Raw genomic sequence first — 23,201 nt, forward strand, 5'->3', positions numbered from 1 at the left:
AAATCACCATGTCAACCTCATGCGTTTGATCTCCCTACCTTACTCCTTTACTTTACACTTGCATGTTTTACATTCCGTTTCCATACTCTTAGAACTACATCTTTAGGGTGTACATGACTTGCCATAATTGCTAAAACTGGCCCACAACTAAAATTGTGAAAAGGCTAGGTTTGTATCATGTCAAGTAGTCTAATCACCCCCCCTCTAGACATACTTACGATCCTACAAGTGGTATGAGAGATTTGGTCTCCATTGCATTGGTTTCACAACCTAGGAGAGTATGGTGTCTAGTGATGGAAGTTATCACCGTAGAGGTCCATACTTCGATGGCACTAATTTTGCTAGCTGGAAGCATAAGATGAAATTGCATATTCTTGGTTTTAATCCTCACATATGGGCTAATATTCATGTTGGTGTGCAAGGTGATTTCTTCTGAGAAGGGCGTGAACCCTATCGTGATGCGATAGCAGATGAACTAAAGATGTTGCAACCCAATGCACAAGCCTTCAACATCATCATCAACTATCTATTCCTCGAAGAATTCGACAAAACCAGTCGCCTTGAGAATGCAAAAGAGATTTGGGATACTTTGATCGATATGAACGAAGGTACTGATTCTGTGAGGGAATCTAAGTTGTATGTGATCCAAAGTAAGCTTGACAAGTTCAAGATGAAGGATGGTGAAGGTGTCGCTGAAATGTACTCTAGGCTAGGTCTCATCACAAATGAGATTGCGGGCTGAGGAAGCGAAGAGATGACCGGAAAATTCATCATCAAGAAGATACTTAGATCACTTGATGGAAAGTATGACACTATGTGCACGTTGATCCAAATGATGCCAAACTACAAAGATCTCAAGCCAACTAAAGTCATTGGTAGGATTCTTGCTCATGATATGTCATTCATGGACAAATATGAGCTGCACAACAAGTCAAGCGGTTCTTACAATGCTCCTTGTGATGCTCCCGCTACTTCAAAGGACAATGTTGTCACTCACGAAGAGATAAGCCTCATGGTCAAAAAATATGTTCTACAAGAGTCGAGGCCAACAGAGAAGCTCAAGCAAAATACATGATGATAAGCGTTCGTCCAGTGATGCTTGAAACTGCTACAATCGTGGGAAGCCCGAACACTACTCCAATGAGTGCTCGGCTCCCTACAAACGAAGAGAAGAGCCACCTTAAATACGAAGCTCAAGGGATGAGTCACCTCGCACAGAGAGAAGGATTAGAGAATATTGTTATGAATAAAGACACTCATAGAGGGGCAAGGAATCGGAGAAGAAGGACAAATACACCAAGAGAAGTTCTAGAGGAAGACATCAAGCTCATGTGGGCAAATGGGTTTCTAGCTCTGAGTCTGACAACCAATCCAGGACAAGCTATCACTCCAACTTCGACTATAGTCAAGATGAAGGTGTTGCCAGCATTCCACTTGTTTCCGTCAACTCCTACGACTTATTTGATTCACCAAATGAGGGGTTCGGAAACTACTTCATCGCTAAAGGCCCCAAGGTATCACACCCCGAGTATCTTGATTTTAATAGTGATGAGGATGACCTGTTAGGAGAAGATGACTTGCTCTTTGATAAAACTAGTGATTGCACTACAAATGAACTTGCTAATTATCATGCTAGTCAAGAGAAATTGAGTGATGATGATAAGAAAGAGATTGAACGAGTAACTAAAGAATTGAACACTCTTAAGTAAGCTCATGAAACTACTCTAGAAGATCATAGAGAGCTTGCAAGAACTCATGAGAGTTTACGATTCGAGAAGCTCAATTTGGAGCAAGAGCATGACTTCCTAAAAGCAATCAATGATGATCTTCGACAGAAGAGTTCTTGTTATCTAGCCAAATGATTACTCTTGTCTACTTTTGTTCCACAAGTTAAACCTAAGAATACTTGTAACAAAGGCAAGAAAGTTTCTTCTTCTAGTAACAACAACACTAAAGCTAAATCTAATGATGTTGTTGTTAGTAGCTCTCTTGATTCCACTAAGGATTCTCTTAGCCAAGTTACACTTGAGCAAGAAAATGATGTATTGAAAGGGATTATAAAGAGAGGTGTCTTCAAGAGTCTTGCCGAAAGTAAGCAACTTGAGGAAATTGTGCGCAAGCAAGGAGGACATCAGAAGAAACAAGGTGTTGGCTACTTGAACATCAACGGAGATGATTGGGAAGAATGTCCATATCCCATTCCTAAGTTTGTAACTCAAGAGGAGAAGTATGATCCTACTCCTCCCAATGGAACAAGATCACAAGATGGCATCATCGCATATACAAGGGACAAGGTAATTAATGTATCTTTAGACATCATCGCATATGTGTTTCACTCCATGTCCATAGATATTCTTGCATATGTTCCTTGTGTTTCGGGAGTAACCCATGTAGGTGAGAAGAGTAAGAAACAACAAGGATTGCTCCAAACTCAATATGATCTTCATCAAAATTGAGCATCCACCACTACTTCACCAACTTGATGTCTTCTACGACAAAACCCAAGGTTAGTTTATCCCTCTTAGGGGGGATGTATTATTGAGGGGGAGCTTTACTCTAGATCTTGAGTATAATCATCTCCTAAGGATATGAACACATTAATGCTTTATGTAAAAGTGTTAACCCCACTTGTGCTTAAACGATGAGTATGACTTATGATCAAGTATTCTTACTTGGATCCTAAATAAATATCCTCATATATAGATGACTCACCATGCTTTATCTATCTTCTTATTGTGTTTGATAGATACTAGAATTTTTGTGCATGTTCACCATGTTTTATCTATCTTCTTATCGTGTGAGCATATTAGTCTGCATATTTTTTCTCATTCAAGAACATCCAATTGCTGTTATTTGGCTCCTGATTTATCTTTTGCCAATTGGATGGACAAGAATTCTTACTACCCTCCTCTAGCTATCTATGCTATCTGATCTCAGGTTCTATTCATGCGATCATAAAACTTGAACAAACACTTCTCAACCCCTCTGTGTGAAGGATCACTCGGAATTCCGTGTCGTCAAAGGCTGCTTCCAAAACCTCTTTGTGAATATCAGTGGAACCAACCCCACAATCTCGCTTCCACCGAATTCCAAAGTTGATCTAGGTTTTCCATCTCGGTACCACCGAAATCACCAACGCGGTCACACCTAGTTTCCGTGTCACCTGACAGTAGAGGATCTCGGTGAGACCGATTTTGTAATCTCCATGACACTGACAGCAATGGGTATATAACCTCGCGGACCAGAAATTTTGAAATTAACTCCTCAAACCTTTTGTTCCCAATGCCTAAGCTCCCACTGAAGGACCCCTGGTTGTCGCCTTTGCATCCCCGAGCATCTCCGCTATTGGGATTCGCCGTCGTTGATGGATTCCTGTTCACCGTCGCCGCCGTAGTTGGACCGCCATTGCGCTAGGGTATAGTTTCGATGTCCTCTTGTGCTCCTTTGATCCGACTCATGCGCATTAGGAATCTTTTTTTCAAAGCCACCATGTGCAAACCCTCCCTTCCACCAGATGTTTTCGTAGATCAGCGAACGAATTTTTTTGGTTTTGCAATCCGCATAACACATCTCGGTGACACCGAATCGCAAAAGTCGGTTCCACCGATTTTGAATCTAGGGTTCGTGAGAGTGAACTCGGTGAGACCGACTGATCACTTTCGGTGCCACCGAAGTGATTGCGAAGTTTCTATGAAGCACATCATCTGTCTCGGTGACTCCAAAAATTCAGACTCGGTGCTACCCAAATTGGTTGTGCGGAAAGCTGAAACTAAGTATTTGTTTGTTAATTTTTTTTTAAACCTTCTGAGTTTTGTGATGGTCAATCCTGTCTACACTTCTATATCTATTTCACAAGGTTGCTTGTCTCCTAGTCTGTTGGTTGCTTGTGTGCTTTGTCTGTTAGGATATCAGGATGTGAAGATAGCAAGAATAACTTCCGTGAGGACAGTGTTGAGTTAGACTCACGCACAAGTCCTCAGAGGTCACCTTCTGATCCACGTACCCCCAATTCTCATTGCTTGCCCAAGGCTGCAACAAGGACCATAAAGAAGCTTATCTTAGATGAAGAGGACTCAGATTTTGTGCCAGAGGCAACTTCAGCTCCTTAGAAGCTTAAAGACAAAGCTCATGTCGAGAACATTGTCAGGAAAGAGTATGCTAAGTCTGCTGATGGTTGGCCCCCTGAATTTGCAAGACAAGGGATGACACTTTCCCTTGACAATCCTCCTAAGAAGTCTGGTGTGAAGAGAGCTAGGAAGAGGGTGATTCATGTTGTTGGAAGACCTACTTCCATGCATGAGAACGCAAAAGATGCTACTGGAGAAGATGAGATCCTAGTTGATGCCCCTCCTCCTCAGAAAAAGCTCATGGTAGATGCTGTGCCCAAGAAATATGCTCAAAAGCCTCCTTCTAAGGCTAAGAAGGTTGTAGCTTGCAAAAGGACTACAAAGGATATTCATCCAGTTGCCAAGAACAAAGGTCCTGCTTCCAGTACCTTTGCTGCACAGGAAGAAGAAGAGAATGCACTATTCTCAGAAAGCTCAGACCCAATCCGCCAATGCACAATGCTGCTCATCTAGTAGCTGAAGATATGAAGAAGAGGAAAGATGCAAGTTTGAGGAAATGGAGAGCTGCAGATCCATATGCCAAAAGGAGAAGAATTGTTGTTGATCTAAGGTTTCACACCAAGGAACAACTAGACTTATATGAGATTGTTTTGTATGACAAAAGTCCACCTCTTAGTGATATGAGATATGTTTACAGGAACTACATCAAAGACAATGCAAATTTATTTCCCCATGTGCAAGATAATTTCAAGTCTGTGGACATTGAAGATTTTCTTGGAAAAGAGATGATCCCATGGAATGATGAACTGATCATGCAATTCTATTCAACTTTTCATTTCTATGGTGATGGTTCTATAATGTGGATGACTGATGGTCACAAGTATGAATCAACTGTTGATGAGTGGGACACTATCATTGGTGCCACTAAGCAGAAATAGAGTGATATTGATGTATACTCTGAGTAGAAGATGAGTCACAACTCCATGTCCAACATATACAAGCCAATTCCTTGCAAGTTTTTGGCAACTCACAAGATGGGATCAGAGTACTTCTTGCAAGCAGGGATATCTATGACCAATACCATTCCGAGACACACCTTGATGCCTAAACGAGGTGTTGAGAAAATGATTAGAGGTCACTCCATCAACTTGCTGCACCATTTGGACACTCACACTAGATTCAGAGTGATGGACATGATAGTTTAGACTATTCGGAGGACTGCTGCTGATCAGAAAATATCTTGTGGATATGCCCCCATACATTCTGATGCTTATCAATGCCAAGCTAGGCAAGTATCTCCTTCATCGGCCCCATTTACCCCTTCAGCCAGAATTTGAACACAATGAAGTGGTGATGGATGACAATGATCTCTGCTCAGCTTCAGCTAGAATGGCAGCAGAGGCAGCAGAAGCCGAGGTTGCTAGAAATGTGCCATCACAAGTTCCACAACTCAGAACTCAAGCTGAGCAAAGGGATTTTCTAGTTAACTCTGTCCTAGGTATGGAGAAGAACATCTCGGAGATTCTGCAAAATCAGAAGAATTTTGAGAGGATCGTGGAAACAAAGTTCCATGATTTGGATGTCGAAGTGACTGAGATATCTGATAGTGTTTATCATCTCAAGCATGAAGTTGACGATGTTAAGACACCCAATTCTACTAGTGATGATGAAGAGTCGCCTCCTCGCACTACTACTCAGCTCAAGCCTAGGTCAATAGTTGTGCTAGTGCCGGAAGCAAGACCAACTTCATCAGCTCAGGCATCTGCACCTTTAGCCCTAGCTCCAGCTCCTCTAATATCCACTCCTCCAGCTCCAGGACATTCAGTAGAAGCTTTCATGGATGCTCTTGTGTCGACTCCATCATCAGCTGCCCAGAGAGACAATTAGCTCTATCCTTTTGAACATTTTTATAACTTGTTGCCAAAGGGGGAGAAATATATAGATCATAGGGCTTCGAGAGAGAGAGATAGAGAGAGAGATATATTTTGACTTTATTTGCTCTCATTTTGTTTTTTTTGAAAAATTGGTATTTTGGATGACTTTATCCAGTTACGTGTGTTTGATCATACACTTTGCTTGGTTGATGCTATGTTATTATCTTTTAGCTATCTTTGTGATGATCATTCACTTATCTTTTTGATGTCATGTGCATTACTATTCATTCTTATCATGTATGCGCACCACCAAGATGTATGAGACATGGAAGACTAATCCATGATCCTAATTGATTGTGCATTTGCATTCTAACGCAAATTATAAATAATGCACAAATTTAGGGGGAGCTCTTGCTTTTCACATACTTGTCAAAGCGTCGATGCTAATCATTTATTATATGTTTTGTCGAAGCTTTGATCTATATGTTGTCATCAATTACAAAAAAGGGGGAGATTGAAAGCACAATTGCTCCCCAGGGGGGTTTTGTTAATTGATCACAACATATGCATCATTGGACTAATATTGTTTCCATGTATATTTAAGAAAAGCTCAAAATATGCTTTGGCTAAATGCTTATGTGGAGATGCCCCTTGATGCAAAAAAAGGAATAAGATTGGCCCAAGGTTCAAGCTAGAAGACTCCCGAGTTTATATTTGTGAGAAATCAATTTTGAGTCCATAGGAAAGACAATACTATTAAAAGGGGGTGACGTATTAAATTGAACTGGTTTCTCAAGTGCTTAGAGATGGCCACAAAAAATACTCAGTCATTTTGCCACATATCCATTCTGTCCACAGCCTCATACAAACAATCGGTGCCACCAACTTTATCATTTCGTCCCTACCGATTTTAACCTCAGATAGAACCCTAGCCAAAGCCACCGAATCAGTGCAATCGACAGCATGTCGGTACTACCGAGTTTAGGTGACCAATTTTCTGTTGCCTCGACACACAAAACCAGAATTTCCGAGTTCGAGTATCCCTGTCACCGAGTTGTGTCATCTGACCATTAGCCACATTTTCGGTGTCACTGAGTTGTGTATATCGGTTCCACCGAGATTCAAGATTTGCTACCTTTAGTGCAAGTCTGTACCACCGAGTTCATGACTTCGGTGTCATCGAGTTGGCCAATTTTCGTGAAACGGTTGTATTTTGGGGACAACCTATATATAACCCACCACCTACCCCTCATAACACACACTTCATTAGTAGATCCATTTTTCTAAGAGACAACCACCTACTCATGTGTTGAGACCAAGATATTCCAATCCAATCATTTGAAACTTGATCTCTAGCCTCCCCAAGTTGCTTTCCACGAAATCAATATCTTCTACGCATGCCTATTTTGTGAGAGAGTGATTTTGTGTTGACGAGACTATCTTTAGAAGAACAAGGGCAAGGAGTTCATCGTTCTACTATATCGATTACCTTTTGGAGGGTGGTGCCTCCTAGATTGGTTAGGTGTCGCTTGGGAGCCTCCTACTTCCTGTTGAGGAGTTGAACCAAGATGTTTGTAAGGGCAAGGAGATCGCATACTTCCTGAAGATCTACTATGGGTAAGGCTAGTCCTTCATGGGCGAGAGCCGTGGTGGAATAGACAAGGCCACTTCTTTGTGGACCCCTTGTGGGCGGAGCCCTCCATGGACTCTCGCATCCGTTACCCTCCATGGGTTGAAGTCTACACTAACGTGGACGTACGATAGCGCCACCTATCGGAACCATGCAAAAAATTCTCCTGTCAACCTCATGCGTTTGATCTCCCTACCTTACTCCTTTCCTTTACACTTGCATGTTTTATATTCCGCTGCTAATCTTATAGAACTCATGTGTAGGGTGTACTTGACTTGCCATAATTGCTAAAACTGGCCCACAACTTAAATTGGAAAAAGGCTAAGTTTTTATCTTGTCAAGTAGTCTAATGACCCCCCTCTAGACATATTTTCGATTCTACACCCATAGTCCCAAGTCAACCCGAATTAGCCAAGATCCCGACTCAGAAGCAGCATAGGAAGTGAGAGAGTGGGTCGCGCAGAAGAATCTACATTGGAAGTGGGATAGTGGCTTGCCAATGTACTTTGTTAGCTCCCTCCCACAAGGGGCTCGAACGAGATATTTTAGGATCCAGAAATTGCTTTTCGACAACTTCATGGCCTCCCGCAAGCTACGCCACTACTTCCAAGAGCACTGCATCACAGTTGTCACCTGTTTCCCACTTTAGTGTATCATGAGGAACCTGGAGGTAACCGGGTGGATCGTCGAGTGGGCCTTGGAACTTGCCAACTTTCACTTGAACTTAGAGAGCAAATCAACCATCTAGAGCCGAGCGCTGGCAGAATTTGTTGCTGAATGGATGCCAACACCAGACGAAGAGATCTTGGAGACGGCCATTCACGACAAGGAAACCCCCCGAGCATGGGTCATGTACTTTAGCGGAGTTTTTTTGCTGCAAGGCGCCGGTGCCATAGTGCTACTCGTAGCACCCACCGGGGATCACCTCAAGTATGTGATCCCGATGCACTTCCCCTCGAAAGTATCAACCAACAACACTGTATAGTATGAAGGTTTGCTTGCCGTACTACGAGTAGAGTCAGAGTTAGAGATCGAAAGGGGATAGTTCGAGGGTAGTCGCAACTGGTAGTACATCAAGTCAACAAGGAGTAACAAAGCTACCTTATGGAAGCATATGTCTATGAAGTGAAGAATTTGGAGGAACGTTTCGATGGTCTACAAATTAAACACGTCCCAAGGACATAGAACAACATTGCTGATGACTTGTCGAAGCAAGCAGGTCAAAAGTCGTGTGTGGAAACAGGCACATTCGTGCTCCGACCCACTCAGCCATCTGTTACATCATTGGGGCGGCATGCTAAGAAGAGGAAGATCAGCGTCAGCGACTATTTTCAACCAGAGCCACTCACGACTGCCAAGAAAGTTGTCGGGGAGGACAAAATGCTCGACGATGAGCACCAAGCCCCGACAAAGGAAACAACCCTTACCGGCAAAGCTAGTCCTCCCGCGGTAGAAGAGACGCCTTTGGTCCTTGTCATCGAGCCGAGTGCTCTGGCATGGGCGCAGCAGATTTTCCGATACCTCCAGACGGGAGACCTTTTTGTAGAGCAAGATGACACTAAAAGAGTAGCTCGACGGGCATGCATGCACCAGATCATGGGCAATGACATATATAGGCGGAGGCCTAACAGGGTGAAATTGAGGTGCATCACCCGGGAGGAAAGACATCGGCTCTTGGCAGAGATACATGAAGAGGTTTGTGTCTCCCACATAGTATCACGAGCCCTTGTCAGGAAGGCGTTCCAGCATGGCATCTACTGGCCCACAACCCTTCAAGATGCTCTGGCGATGGTGACAACGTATGAAGCATCCTAGTACCACACCAAGCAAATACATAAACCAGCACAAGTCCTTCAAACTATAAAGCTCTCCTCGCCTTTCTCGATATGGGGGCTCAACATCGTTGGACCCCTTCCCCGTGCTACCGGAGGCTTCGATTTCTTATTTTTCGCCATCCACAAGTTCATGAAGTGGATCGAGGTGGATCCAGTAAGAAAGGTGATGGTGCTGGCAACAGTCAAGTTCTCCAGAGGGATTGTTTGTCATTGAGGGGTCCCAAACCGGATCGTCACCGATAACCACACGCAGTTAACCAGCAACACTTCCATGCAGTATTTCCAAGACATTGGTACCAAAGTGTTCTTTTCCTCCATCGTTCAACCCAAGAGCAACGGGAAAGTGGAGAGGGAAAATGTTGAAGTGTTGCAGGGCCTGATGACAAGAACTTTCGACATGCTGCGCTAGGACGAAAGACGCTGGATTGACAAACTCCCGTCAATTCTTTGGTCAGTGAGAACGACACCAAATCGAGCCACTGGTGAGCCCCCCTGCACCGTGGTCTACCGGGGAGGAAATTCTCCCTACGGAACTCACGTAGGGGTCGCCCAGAGTGCAGTCCTTTGACGAGGACCAGCAAGAGTGGTTACGGCATGACAATGCCACACTCCTTGAGGAGGATCGTCTCGAGGCCGTGCTGCATGCAGCTAGGTACCAGCAGGCCCAATGCTGCAACCATAGCCACAAAGTGCGTACCAGGATTATTGAGGAAGGCGACCTTGTCCTCCGACGGATTCAGTCTGCGAAAGGAACAAATAAGTTGACGCCAAAGTGGGAAGGCCCTTACCAAGTGGTATGCGTCACCAAACTTGGTGCAGTCCGCCCGGAGACCAAGGATGGCCCTCCGATGTCGTGGTATATCGAGCATGTTTGCAAGTTCTACTCTTAAGGCGTGGTTGTTGGCCCCCCAGCAAACACTTTTGTACAAGTCCCACAGCAATGCGTCTAATACTTTCTACAAAGCTAGGTGATGACCCTACGCGCAATTAAATAAAGAGTAAATATTCTACAAAATCTTTCTTCTTAATTGCATATTTATGTTATGTGTATCATGCGAATCATTGCGCTAGATTATAGCCAACATTTAAAAGTTGCCAAACTGCTAACACCCTCTAGACATCCTATTTTATCTTCTTTGTTTTTCTAAAAGGAAATCACGGAATCCCGGAAAGGCACTCCCAGCGTGCAAGTCATCCCGAGGGAAGGAGGGGGAGTAGGAGCGGGAAGGAGGACCCACGAATGCCTCCAAGGCTACCACGAGAAGTAGGATCATGGGGGAAGGAAAACATAAGTAAAACCTCTCCCTACCCACTAAATCATGCTCGTATGAGAAGATTTCCGCGCCATTGAGCCCTTACTAGACCCGCTGTGCACCAAGAGGGACCTCCCCCGGGTGACCGCGACAAGGATGGTAGGTTAGCCTTGACGGGTGTAGTGCCGCCAAGGGTGTGCTCGGGATCCATCCTTAGAAGCACCTCGCAGCAAGACTTTATTCCCCGCCAAGCGTTCCCGTTATGCGTCATAAAATCAAAAGGGAACTCAGATATGACCTTCACGTTCAAAATAAGGTGACAGGAAAAAGGCAAGCCACGCCATCAACACAATAGCAATACCCAATGTTTTTTAATATTCTTTTAGGATTACATCGGATACTGCTTAAAGAGTGAAAAAGAAGCCTCCCCAAGGTCAATAGTGGCGGTAGCGACGGGGTCATGTCGGAATACGACTTCCTATGGCGCCTCCACTGACACCCGAGAGTAGATCTGCCACTACGATGTGGTAATTGATCCGGAAACGGCCACATGGGACAAGGCCATGTTTTCTGTATCCCTCCATGGCACTAGCCACGCTACTGGGAGTCGTCACCCTCCTGCTTGAGGCCGAAGACGTTGCTGTCGTTATCACTGTCGTGGGAGGTATCAACATCGTTGCCGCTCGAGCTCTCAATGCAGCATTCTAGACGGACACTGCTCGCCTCGAAGAACCTCACAAAAAGGTTAGTGGAGCCATCAAAGCGGAAGTGGAGAAGATGCCTGGGGCCTATCCCCCGGGAGCGGACGAAATACTTCCACCCTCGTGCCAAGAAAATGGTGCTTCCAAGGGTGAGGTGGGCAGCCGCCCACACGGGTCTATCCACCCAGAATCACAAGCCAGGGGTTGGTTTGCCTCCATGGCCCTTGCAAAATGGTCCGGGAGTCACATCCAGCTCCGGCGCCCTCAGGGAGTCACCACGATGAACACATATACCTGTTCCCCCGCATGACTCCCCGCATGGGACTGCGGAGGACGGTCGCCCTCACGGCCGCCGCGGGTTGATGCGACCGCCGCCGCACGGCCCGTGGAAGCCGTCTTCCGTGGGAGCTGGAGTACACCCCCTCCATCGTCACCACGATGTGCATAGGATTCTAGAGGCTACCCCTCCTAGCACCCCTAGAACATCGGGCCCGTCCGCGGCCCCTCGCCATCTCAGGGGGGCACGCTAAGGAGAAGATGAAGGAGGAAGATGAAAAGGTAGGCTGTGGGGAGAAGCGGGAGACCGCGAATGAGCTACGTCCTCCCTCCAATCCTCCCCATATTTATATGGACGAATGTGAGGAGAAGGGAGGGGGTGTCTCCTCAAACAGACCATGGCGGGCATGCATCCATGTGCACGTGGCCCCAGTCACCACCCACCTCGGCCAAATGGCGGAGCACACGTCATAGTAGGAGCAGTCAAGATAGAAGGGCTTGCGACTCCACTTAATTGGTGGAAGGAGGGCAGGCGTTGCGTCATGTCCCCCACTCAATATCTGAGGAAGTCCTCGGGGTTGGCCAGCCGTGTACCAATGCGACCGTCCAGTGCAAGGTGCAGCTCGAGCGACCGTCCCTCTCCACCAATGGTCATCCCCAGCGGGACTACACGTCGTGGGAATGGTAAGCAAAACCGTCATTACGAAAGAGCATGATCGTGCGTGCCTAGGCACTGTTTTTGGGTCTAGCCCAACAAAGCTGCGCATGTGTATGTATGGCCCTGGTCCGGGGGCGACTGTTGGTATACAAAGGAACATGGGTCCGTGGTCCTCCTAACTTAGGCATGGGCAATAGCGGCCCCCAGGCCGACAACTCCTTGCCTGGGCTATCACATAGCCCCGAGGAAAACATGACCAAGGCTAGGGCATGGCGGCGATGCCCCCACCGGCCTCTACATGCGTCCGCTTGTGGCGCCTTGCAAGATCCCCAACCCGCCAAGGTGCCGGTCTGCCACACCAAGGGCTTATTGTCAACATAAGCCGAGGTATCGAGAAGTCAGGCAGACGAGCAGGTTAGGTAGATACACAGAGCCATGGCAGCCGGCGCGTCTAATTCATGGTGACACCTGTCCCGCAGCATGGCAGCAAGATAGAGAAGTAGCCGGGCTGACGGCACAGAGAGAGAGGCAATCCTTTCCAGGAGACGCCGTCTGCACACTACCTCACGACGCATTTAATGTGCATGTCCCAATCCGTTAGGGGTAGGTATTTTCCACTACCACTCTGGCACATGAGTCCAATAATCATAGTTCACACTGTAGATCTAGTACAATCACAAATGTAGCTGAGCCCTCGAGCATCCTTGCTAGGCTACTGCGCTCATGTGCTTATCTCCACCCAATTAACCACCACCAACACGGCGTAGGGTATTACACTCCCGGGTGGCCCAAATTTGGGTAAATCACCTCGTGCGTGGTGTCGCTGAGTGATGCTCTGTGTGCACCAAAATCCTGTGCAGAACCGTAAAAGGGGCCTCCAGGGTCCCATAGATTGCCGTTGGTCTGATCCCCCGACAATATTAGCCAAATCATGTACATAATATTCGTTTCACTACTAACTAATATGATTAACTCGTCAAAACTAAATGTGCAGTTTATGTGCAAGAAAACCGGCTAGACGCCTCCGCCGATGCCGGTCATGACTCCGGTCGTAATCTTGAGTTCCATTTGAATGGTCATTAATTACTAGTCTTAACATTTGAGTGTTAGCATGCTAATGTGAAATTGCAAATTTTCTTTCATGCAATATAACTCCCGAGCCGCATCGCACAACCCTTCAGCAAGGCAACCTTCCCCAGGTGAGACCGGCCTGAGCAACCTCGGTGCTTCACCTCCATGATGACGATGATGGTAAGTTTTCTCTAGTATTTGTCTGAACAAATGCATACTTAGCTTCGTACATGCTAGTGAGCCCTAATATGCCACATACTTAGCTTATTTTCCCCAATAAATACATACTTAGCTTATTTAGTTCATTTATAACATAATTAGCTACCTAGGTCCATAACGGCATAATAGCCTTGTTCAGCTCCTAAATGTCATATACTTGGCTTACATCCCTCCAAACTGAGATAATAAGCTTAGTTAGCTCCAAATTGGCATAAACTTACCTAAGTTAGCTCAAAAATGACATATACTTAGCTTTGTTTCCTCCAAAATGACACAAATAAGGAATAAGAAGAATAAAAAAAGGAAGAGGAGAAAAAGAAATAATAGAAGAAGAAAGAGAAGAAAAATAAAGAATAAAAGAAGAAGAATGGGAAGGAAAAGGATAAAAAGACAGAAGAGAAGAAGAAAGATGAAAAAAAGAAAAGAAGAAGAACATATATTCTTATTCTTGCTTTTCTTTTATTTAGTTTTATCCATCTTCTACTACTTCTTCTTATTCTTATTCTTCTACTTTCTTTTGCTTCTTTCTTTCGTCTTATTATTTTCTTCTCTTTCCTCATCATCATCATCTTCTTCTTCTTTTAGTCTTCTTCTTATTCTTCTTCTATGTTTCTTATTCCAATTTTGTAGATTTAATTCACTTCATGGAAGCGGGCATTAATGGACTGCTAGTGTTTAGCTTTTCTGATTTATGTTGATGAACAATGTGAAACTATGTATGGATGAACAATGTGAAACTATGTATATATTGGTTCTTAATGCATGATGTTGGATATTACATAGTACTTGTTGGAATATGGCCTATATTACTGCTTGAAACTGTTTATATCATATACGTGTTGTGAAAATGCACGAAATAAGAGAAAACCATTTAAGAGTGGTAATAGAGGCACTTTGCCGTCTACGAGCTCATGGCAAACGTGCCACGTGGCAACTACGTATGCAAACTGAGGGCACCAGGTCTGACCTATTTGGTCACTTTGTTGTCACGTCACGGACGACAAAGAGGAAGCACAACACACGACAAATACTAAGTAGGGTATACGTGCAACACATGCCTGCTAAGTCACAGGGCAGACGACAAAGGTGTGCTGTCCACAGGCAGACGCCAAAGTATGTCGTTAGCCACCTAATGGGGCTAACATCTATTCCTTGTTGTCCAAGACATTTGCCATCAGCTCGTCCACGAAGGCGGACGACAAAGCTCTTTGCCATACGCACCACTTCTGCACACGACAAAGAGGGTCATTACCGTAAATTTTAATGGTGAATGTGGGGCCGTTAGCCAACAGACGTCATAGATGTTTTCCGTCTGTGTCCTGGTCATTTGTCACCCTCTAGGGAAGATGGCAAAGAAGCTGATTCCTATAGTGCTACTACAAGGCACCCCTCCCTTTGAAGATAAATCAATCAAACTTTGCCAAAGTGGATCAATATATCGGAGAGAAGTACAAAGCTATAAAGTTATGCAATAAAGAAGCACAATAACTCAAAATAGATCACTGAATATCTGATCATAAACCCACAACTCATCATATCGCAATGAACATATTGCAAAAGATTACATCGGATTAATCTTAGAGGAAGTCATTGTATTGAGCATCAAAGGAGAGAGAGATAAAGCCATTTAGCTACTTCTATGAACTCGTAGGTTTTGATGGAACTACTCACAAATCATCATGGAGGCAACAAGGTTAATGAAGATGGCCACCTGAATGATTTTCCTATTTGGAAGAGTACTGGAAAATGGCTCCGGATGGGACTGCAGTGGACCAGAGGCTTGCAACACTGATAGAATTGTTTTTGGTCTCGCTCTGATGCTTTCAAAATATATGTCAATTTCTAGGCTGTGAACTAGGGCAAACAGAGCCACGAGGTTCCCACAAATTAGTGGGCTCCCGAAGGCACGTCACCCTGGCTTGTGGGCCCCTAGTGGATCCTCTCTTCCTCCCACTAAGCTTCTAGGGTCCTTTATAATCCAACAAAAATCACCAAAAAGTTTCATCGTGTTTGGACTTTGGTAGGTTATGTTTTTGTGCAAAACAAAAACATGCAGCAAATAGGAACTCACACTTGGACCACATTAATAGGTTAGTCCATAAAAATAATAAATCACTACAGGAATCAGCTATTTTGCCTACAGGTATAATCTTTGCCGTCAGCAAATCCTCGGGGTTGACGGCAAAGGGTTACTTTGCCGTCATGGGCAGACGGCAAAAAAATACTATTGTCAAAAATAAATAAAAGTAGACGGAAAAAAAATACACACGGCAAAATAAAGTTTTGCCATCAATGATTTGGCCAGATGACGACAAAGGTAGCATTTTTGCCGTCTTCTTACGCGCGGGCTGGCGGCAAAAGTTTGTGCACGTCTGCGTTTAACGGGCCTAAACGGACACATGATTTGTTGTCTTTTATTTGGGCCAGCTGACGGCAACGAGTGAAAAAAATAAATCTTTGCCGTCTCGTGCTCTACTCCAAAGACGGCAACGAGTGAAATAAATAAAAAAAACCAGCCACCCCAGCCCAGATCAAAAACTGCTCCCGCACCTCACCTCTCGTGACACCCCTCAAAAAAAAACTCACATCTCGGGACTTATCCTCTCGCGCACAGGTTCCACCACTCGAGGTCACCACCGCCGGCCTCCCTTGTCGCCGCCACTAGACTCCCCGGCGGTCGCCACCTCCGGCCTCCCTAATTGCCGCCGCCGACGTTCTCCGCTCCCTTCCCGCCCCACCGTGAGTGAGGGGACCGGCCAGTTCGCGCCTCCCCGCCGTTTGCAGCCCGACCCTCTCCTCCCCGCGGGTCGCAGCCCGACCCTCTCCTCTCCTCTCCAGTCGCCGCGAGCCTCCCAGCCGCCGCTGGTGACCTCCCCGGCTGCCGCCGCCTCCCTGCCAGTCGTCCCACCGCCGGTCACCAGTCGCCGTGCCCCCAAGGATTCAGGCCGGGGCTGCGGTCCCCCCATTATCACGTTGCAGGTCACTCCAGTCCAGTTGGATTCTCCACATTAGTGTTCTTCTACACCTGCATGTTGAGAGGAATGCAGTAGGAAATCAGACAACATAGGAAAACATAGGTGCTATTTAGGTCAATGCAGTAGGAAAACATAGGTGCTATTCGCCTCCATGCTCAGTTGCTATCCATCACATGAAAAAATATCCTACTTCATCGGACCTTTTGTTTTTGGATGTGGCTTGGACAAATCACCTCATCGGAACCAGAATGTCAGCATCATTTCTGTTGGTTTTCTGCCAAGTATTCTGCAATCTTTAATTGATGGCCAACACCTGAATCATCAAATATAGAAACTAAGTATACACTCCTCTTCATATTTCCTTGTGAATGTCCCATGCTACCGAATTCATGTGATACAAATAGTTTGGCATTCCTAAATGGTTGCAAGTTTGCTTGTTTTGGAGTAGTTATTTTCTCACTTTGCAAGTACTTTGTCCCCTTACTTGTAGTGACTTTCTTGTCTACTATTGGAATGGTGTATTATTTCTTGAGTTTTCAGCTATATGCAGTATTGGCAAATCAATACTCCATTTTCCTCTCGTGAACAAGTAAAGAAACTGACAAGTGCCGAGCCAGAGATGTTACCGAAATCGTTTGTTTCCAAAATTAGCAGTCAAGTGTTACTCCCTTTTTTCTAGCTATATATATAATTGGCTCGGATTATAATGCTGCCTTTACTTATTGTTAACTATCCAAATTCCTGTAGAAAAAAACAATTGGTTGATAAGTTCCATGCTTATTTCATGTAGCTAATGTTCTGCTTGCCTCCTACACAGTTTTCAAATAACTACAACTTAATTTGTAGCATGTAGAGTGGATTATCATTTTGTGCACATTGTATTCGAGAAATATGTATAGAAGTGTATGCTGTCCAACCCATGTGGACATATAAAAATGCTCTAAAATCAGTTGAATGATTGTGAACTTAGTTTAATGATTGTGGTTTTGCTTGGGTTTTCATACTGCTGCTATTTCGTGTCAGGTTCTAATTTCGTCTATTATTGTAGTTTTTGTGGTGGTGTAGCAGGCTCGCAGTGAAGAAAAGAAAGGCAGGGAAGGACCCCAACAAGCCCAAGCGACCCTCGAAAGCTTCTTCGTCTTCATGTGAGTCCCCCTATTCTATTACTTGATGTGGTTCGATTCACGTCATTTTCGTGTGTTTTGTTGTGGCGTTGCATCCTGACCGAGGAGTTGGTGTGTGTTTCATATTCGCAGGGACACACCTTCAGGAAGGAGTAGAAGGAGAAGAACCCAAAAGTCAAGCAGGTCTCCATAAGAAGTTCGTGTGTATGCTAGATTGGATGGTTAAACTAGTTGTTGTAATATGACGAGTGCATGCTTATTTTCTAAATGGTGGTGCTTATTTTAACATTGGAAGACATGACACTCCAAATTTTGTCGTATTTCTCTAAAGTACTTACACAATTTGTATACATGATAGTAGTTGAATCTGAACAATTCCAAAGTTAGGTTTGAGATGGCCTGGCACTAAATTTGTTACGGAAACAACATGTGTCAACTATTCCTTTGAACAGGGTCACCTTTTCTTCTCAATTACATCAACTTTTTAACAGATTTTGTTTTACTTTCTTTTTCTAGGAACCTTAACAGAACATATTATTTTGTGGGTTCTTTTTTCTTACTTATTTTCTTTAGGTTAGATGTTGAACTACAAGATGATGTTGTTTATTAGATTGTTGTGTTAGTGCTGATGTTGGTTGTGCCGGTGCTTTTCATGTGCAGGGATCTTCTCTTCGTCTCGAGGAGCACTGTCAGTCCCGTTGTCTTTGCCCTCGTAGTTTGACTTCTGCCTCTACAGTCTAGGTGTGAGCTCAACTATCATCTCCCCCCTTCCCTATTTGCTGTGTTCCGTCGTCAGCTGATGCATCTAGAGTTTTCTATCATGTCAATTCTTGTAACCTAGGCGTCTCCCGTTCGAAAGGGCGGCACCTATAAATATGCATGTCTTTGCATATTTATAACCGCCATCCTTTCGAATTGTCCACGTTATCCATGGACAGCCCGAGTACGTGTAGATTGGGTTACGTTTCCCGTGCTCTCTACTTCCGTTCGAGGCAAATTTCGTCAGCACCACCCCGTTGTTCTCCGGGTACACATTCTCTCGGCTTGTTGTCGAGACGTCTACCAGGAGAACAGCAAGGAGGTGCTGCTGAAATTTTACCTTGGACCGGAGTAGAGCACGGGGAACGAACCCAATCTACATGTACTCGGGTGGGATTAGGACCCATCTGTACTTATTAGAGATATGATTGAATCCATGAAAGCTCGTTTCCCTTTTGTATGATAAAAAATAAAACTATGTCGTAAATAATATGACAAAAGTAATTAGTTATGTATCTACATGTAATTACATTATATCTAACTTGATGAATCTGAACAAAATACCCATATTGTTAGTGCAAGTAGCGCTAAGGATGATCGTGAGTGGATGTACACTGGCCACCCTAGTCAGGTTCGCATGACCGCTAAGTGGGTTGACAAGACCAATAAATTCATAGAGGCAAAATTTGCTAGTGGCAAGAGAAAAATTTGGTGTCCCTGCTTGCAGTGCAAAAACTATAAAGAACAGACAAAGAAGATGATGTCTTTACATCTGCAGAAGCATGGGTTTAAGCCTGGGTATAAACGGTGGACCTTTCACGGCGAGACTGAACGTAGCAGAGAGGAGGTCGTTCGTCGGCACACCGACGATGACAGTACCGGGATCGATGTCATGGTAGCTGACTTCAACGATGCACGTGATGCGGGATCAGATGAAGAACCAGAGGAGTCCGCGAGGGCATTCTTAGAAATGTTGAATTCGTCACAACAACCTCTTCACGACTACACAGATCAATGCCAGTTGGATGCCATCGGACAAGCATTGTCTATGAAGACCCAGTTCAACATGAGCAGAGATAACTTTGATTCAATGATGACCTCTTGGGGCCGCTCTCTCCCTGAAGGGCACAAACTGCCTAAAAGTTGGTACGAAGCAAAGAAAACCCTACGTGCACTTAAGATGCCGTATGAGCAGATACACGCTTGCCCAAACGGATGTGTCTTATTTACGAAAGAGTATGTAGACGACAAATACTGTGTGAAGTGCGGCTCCTATAGGTATACCGAGAGAGTCCTCCCTGATGGTACGAAGAAGCATACCAAATTCCCCTCAAATGTTCTTCGGTATCTTCCAATCCTGCCAAGACTTCAACGCCTTTACTTGAGCGAAGATACGGCCTTACAGATGGTATGGCACAAATATGGGATAATACGCGACAAGGATGATCATGGGAGACCAATGTTGATACATCCGTCTTGTGCCCAAGCATGGAAGAATTTCGATCGATTACATCCTGAGAAAGCAAAAGAGGCAAGGAATCCACAAGTCGCCATCGGACTCGATGGGTTCAATCCGTTTGGTTTTGTCTCAAAGACATATAGTTGTTGGCATGTGTTAGTTGTTCCCCTCAACCTCCCCCCAGGCGTCCTAATGCAACACAAGCACATATTCCTATCATTGATAATTCCAGGGCCCAAGTATCCGGGAAAGAATATAAATGTGTACCTCCAGCCACTGATAGATGAGTTTAAAGAAGCTTGGGTGAATGGGATACATACATACGATGCTGCTAGCAAGAAGAACTTCAATATGCATGTTTGGTACCTGTACTCAATGCATGACCTACCGACGTTTTCACTTTTCATGGGGTGGTCTGTGCATGGGAAGTTCCCATGCCCTAGATGCAAGGCAAACCTTCAGTGTCGTTGGCTGCAACATGGTTGCAAGTATTCTTGCTTTGATTTCCATAGACAACATTTGTTGCCCGACCATCCATTCAGGCAAAACAAGAAGAACTTCATGAAAGGTGAAGTTGTCGAACACTCGGCACCACCTGAGATGACGGGTGAACAGATTCGTAATCAACTAGATGCTCTCGAGCGTGATCCCACCCGTCCAGGGTATTTCTTGGGATATAATGAAGAACATGCCTAGACTCATAGGCAATGCTTCTCGGATCTCCCCTACTTCCATCAGCTCGAGCTTCCACATAACATTGACGTAATGCACACTGAAAAGAATATTGCCGAGGCCATTTTTGGCACATTGTTCAACATTTCTAAGAAGACGAAGGACAATACTAAGGCTAGACTAGATGTGATGAAGCTATGTGATAGACCCGAACAAAACTTGCGGCAACGCATGGACCGGAACAAATGGACGATGCCACGGGCTAGGTTTGTTCTTAAAAGGGAACAAAAGAAGGAGATACTCATGTGGTTCAGAACTTTGGTGTTCCCTGATGGGTATGCAACAAATCTAATGAGGGCAGTGAATCTTGATAAATTGAAGCTCAACGGGTTGAAGAGTCATGATTGGCACATATGGCTTGAGCGGTTAATGCCGGTGATGATTCGAGGCTATATCCCTGAGGATGATTGGGAAGTATTGGCACATCTTAGCTATTTCTTCCGTGTTCTTTGTGCTAAAGAAGTATCTCCTACTGTGTTAGATGACATGGAAAAACGGGCACCCGAGTTGCTCTGCAAGCTAGAGAAGATATTTCCACCAGGCTTCTTTAATCCGATGGAACATATGATTTTACACCTCCCATCTGAGGCAAGATTGGGTGGCCCTGTGCAGAACGTTGGTTCTATGGACATGAGAGAATGCAAAAGACTCTTTGAGCTAAATGTAGAAATAAATGTAGAATTGAAGCATCCATAGTCAAGGCATTCTTGGCGGAAGAGGTGACAAACTTCACAACATCACGCTATGGGGCCAATATTCCAAGCTTGCATAATGCGAAGTCTCGTTACAATACCAGCGACCCGAAACATGAATCCACTCTCAGCCTCTTCAAAGGGCAACTCAGACATGTGGGTGCTTCTGGTTCAAAGAATCTGGATGTGAAAGAGTGGAGCTTGCTTACGTTGTATATCCTCATCAACTTAAAAGAAGTGCAGCCATACATTGAGTAAGTGATTGGTACATCATGTAACACTTACTCATATGTTTGTGTCTAACTCCGCTCATTTCTCATTGCTAAGTGATTTCGGTGCTCAATTCACTAATGGAGGGGTCGAACGTGATCCACTCGAAGTCCACGTTCTACGGTTAGTTAACAAAAATATTTGCAAGGATCATTATTGCATTTCTTAGTCCGAGTGTCATTCTAACCATGTAATACTTAATGCAGCATCCATCGACCAATGGATCGAATAATGCTGGATCTTCACTTGCTCATGCTCCTGGCAATAACCTTGATGGTTCTCCGCATCTTTGAGATCTGCTATGGTTAGTGCCTCCATATCTCATTTACAAGTAGAGACCACTTGAAGCTATGTATTTGACCCATTTGAACCCATAGAATGACATAGCAGAATTGTTAATATGCTCTAATTGTTAATATCATGTCATTGTTTTTCTCATATATGATAAACATGAATAGCTATCCTTAAATATTAATAAAGGAGAAAACATATAAGTAACTTGCGTGCAGAAATGGCTTGATTATGTGCAACCCATAATTTTTAGAAGGGTTGATTATTTCTGCTATTTGTTTCACCTACAATGATTAGTCGAAACAGATTCAGCAAATCATGTCTTCACATGGCATATATTCATGCAGAGACCCACTTGCATTTTAGCCGGCATATCAAAAACTTTCAAGATAGCACATAGTCTATATTATCTTCCCGCAGTACAATAATATTGTAATGAGAAAAGCAAAACAGATAGCACATAGTCAGAAAAAACACCAGGCCCTCATCAGAATGGAATTTAGCTAATTTCAGCAACTTCTCCTTACCAAAACGACCGAATAAAATACTAGGGCTCAAAGCAAATATGCATGGAAGCAACTTGGAATTTACCTCATTAGCATCATCATCATACCAATCTGGACTAAATCTCCTCTTCTTCTTCTTCCCAGTAGCAGCCTCCTATGTCTGCAAACAAGTATTAGTACTCTATTCTCAAATCCTAGAAAATGACCTACTGGTAGTGTGTCACATTAATCCTAACAAACTTGATTAGAACAAAACACATGCCTCATAAAAGTAGCAGTTCTATACTATCACGAATTCCATATGGGCATTTGATATGGCATGAACCAGAACCAGAACCAGAAATTCAAAAGAAACAAATTCTGAACGTGCGTCCGCCCTTGTGGGGGAGTACTAGACATGTAAGACAGGATGAGAAATTGAGTGGGGTTCTGGGGCCCCACTCACTTGAACGTGCGTCTGCCCTTGTGTTTAGGGAAGAAATATTATGTGTAAATATTGTCCAGAGTTACCTTTTACAGCTTTTTCCCATGTTCTTTTCCAACAATATACCATGTGCAACAGTAATAATGAAGTAAGAATATATATTAGGTTTTTGTGTTCAGGTTTTAAATGGATCCCACGTCCTAGCCATGTGTAAATGAAGTAAGAATATTGTTCAGGTTTTAAGCAAGCCGAGGGGGCGAATTTCCGAAGGAGAATGATCATGTGCATATACTACTTTTCGTGTTCACGTTTTTTAATATTAGATTTTATATGATGGATATATGGTGCCACAAATCCATCTCCTCCAAGACTCAGTTCAGTATCA

This window comes from Hordeum vulgare, chromosome 5H, assembly GCF_904849725.1.
Source record: "Hordeum vulgare subsp. vulgare chromosome 5H, MorexV3_pseudomolecules_assembly, whole genome shotgun sequence".
Classification (NCBI taxonomy): Eukaryota; Viridiplantae; Streptophyta; class Magnoliopsida; order Poales; family Poaceae; genus Hordeum; species Hordeum vulgare.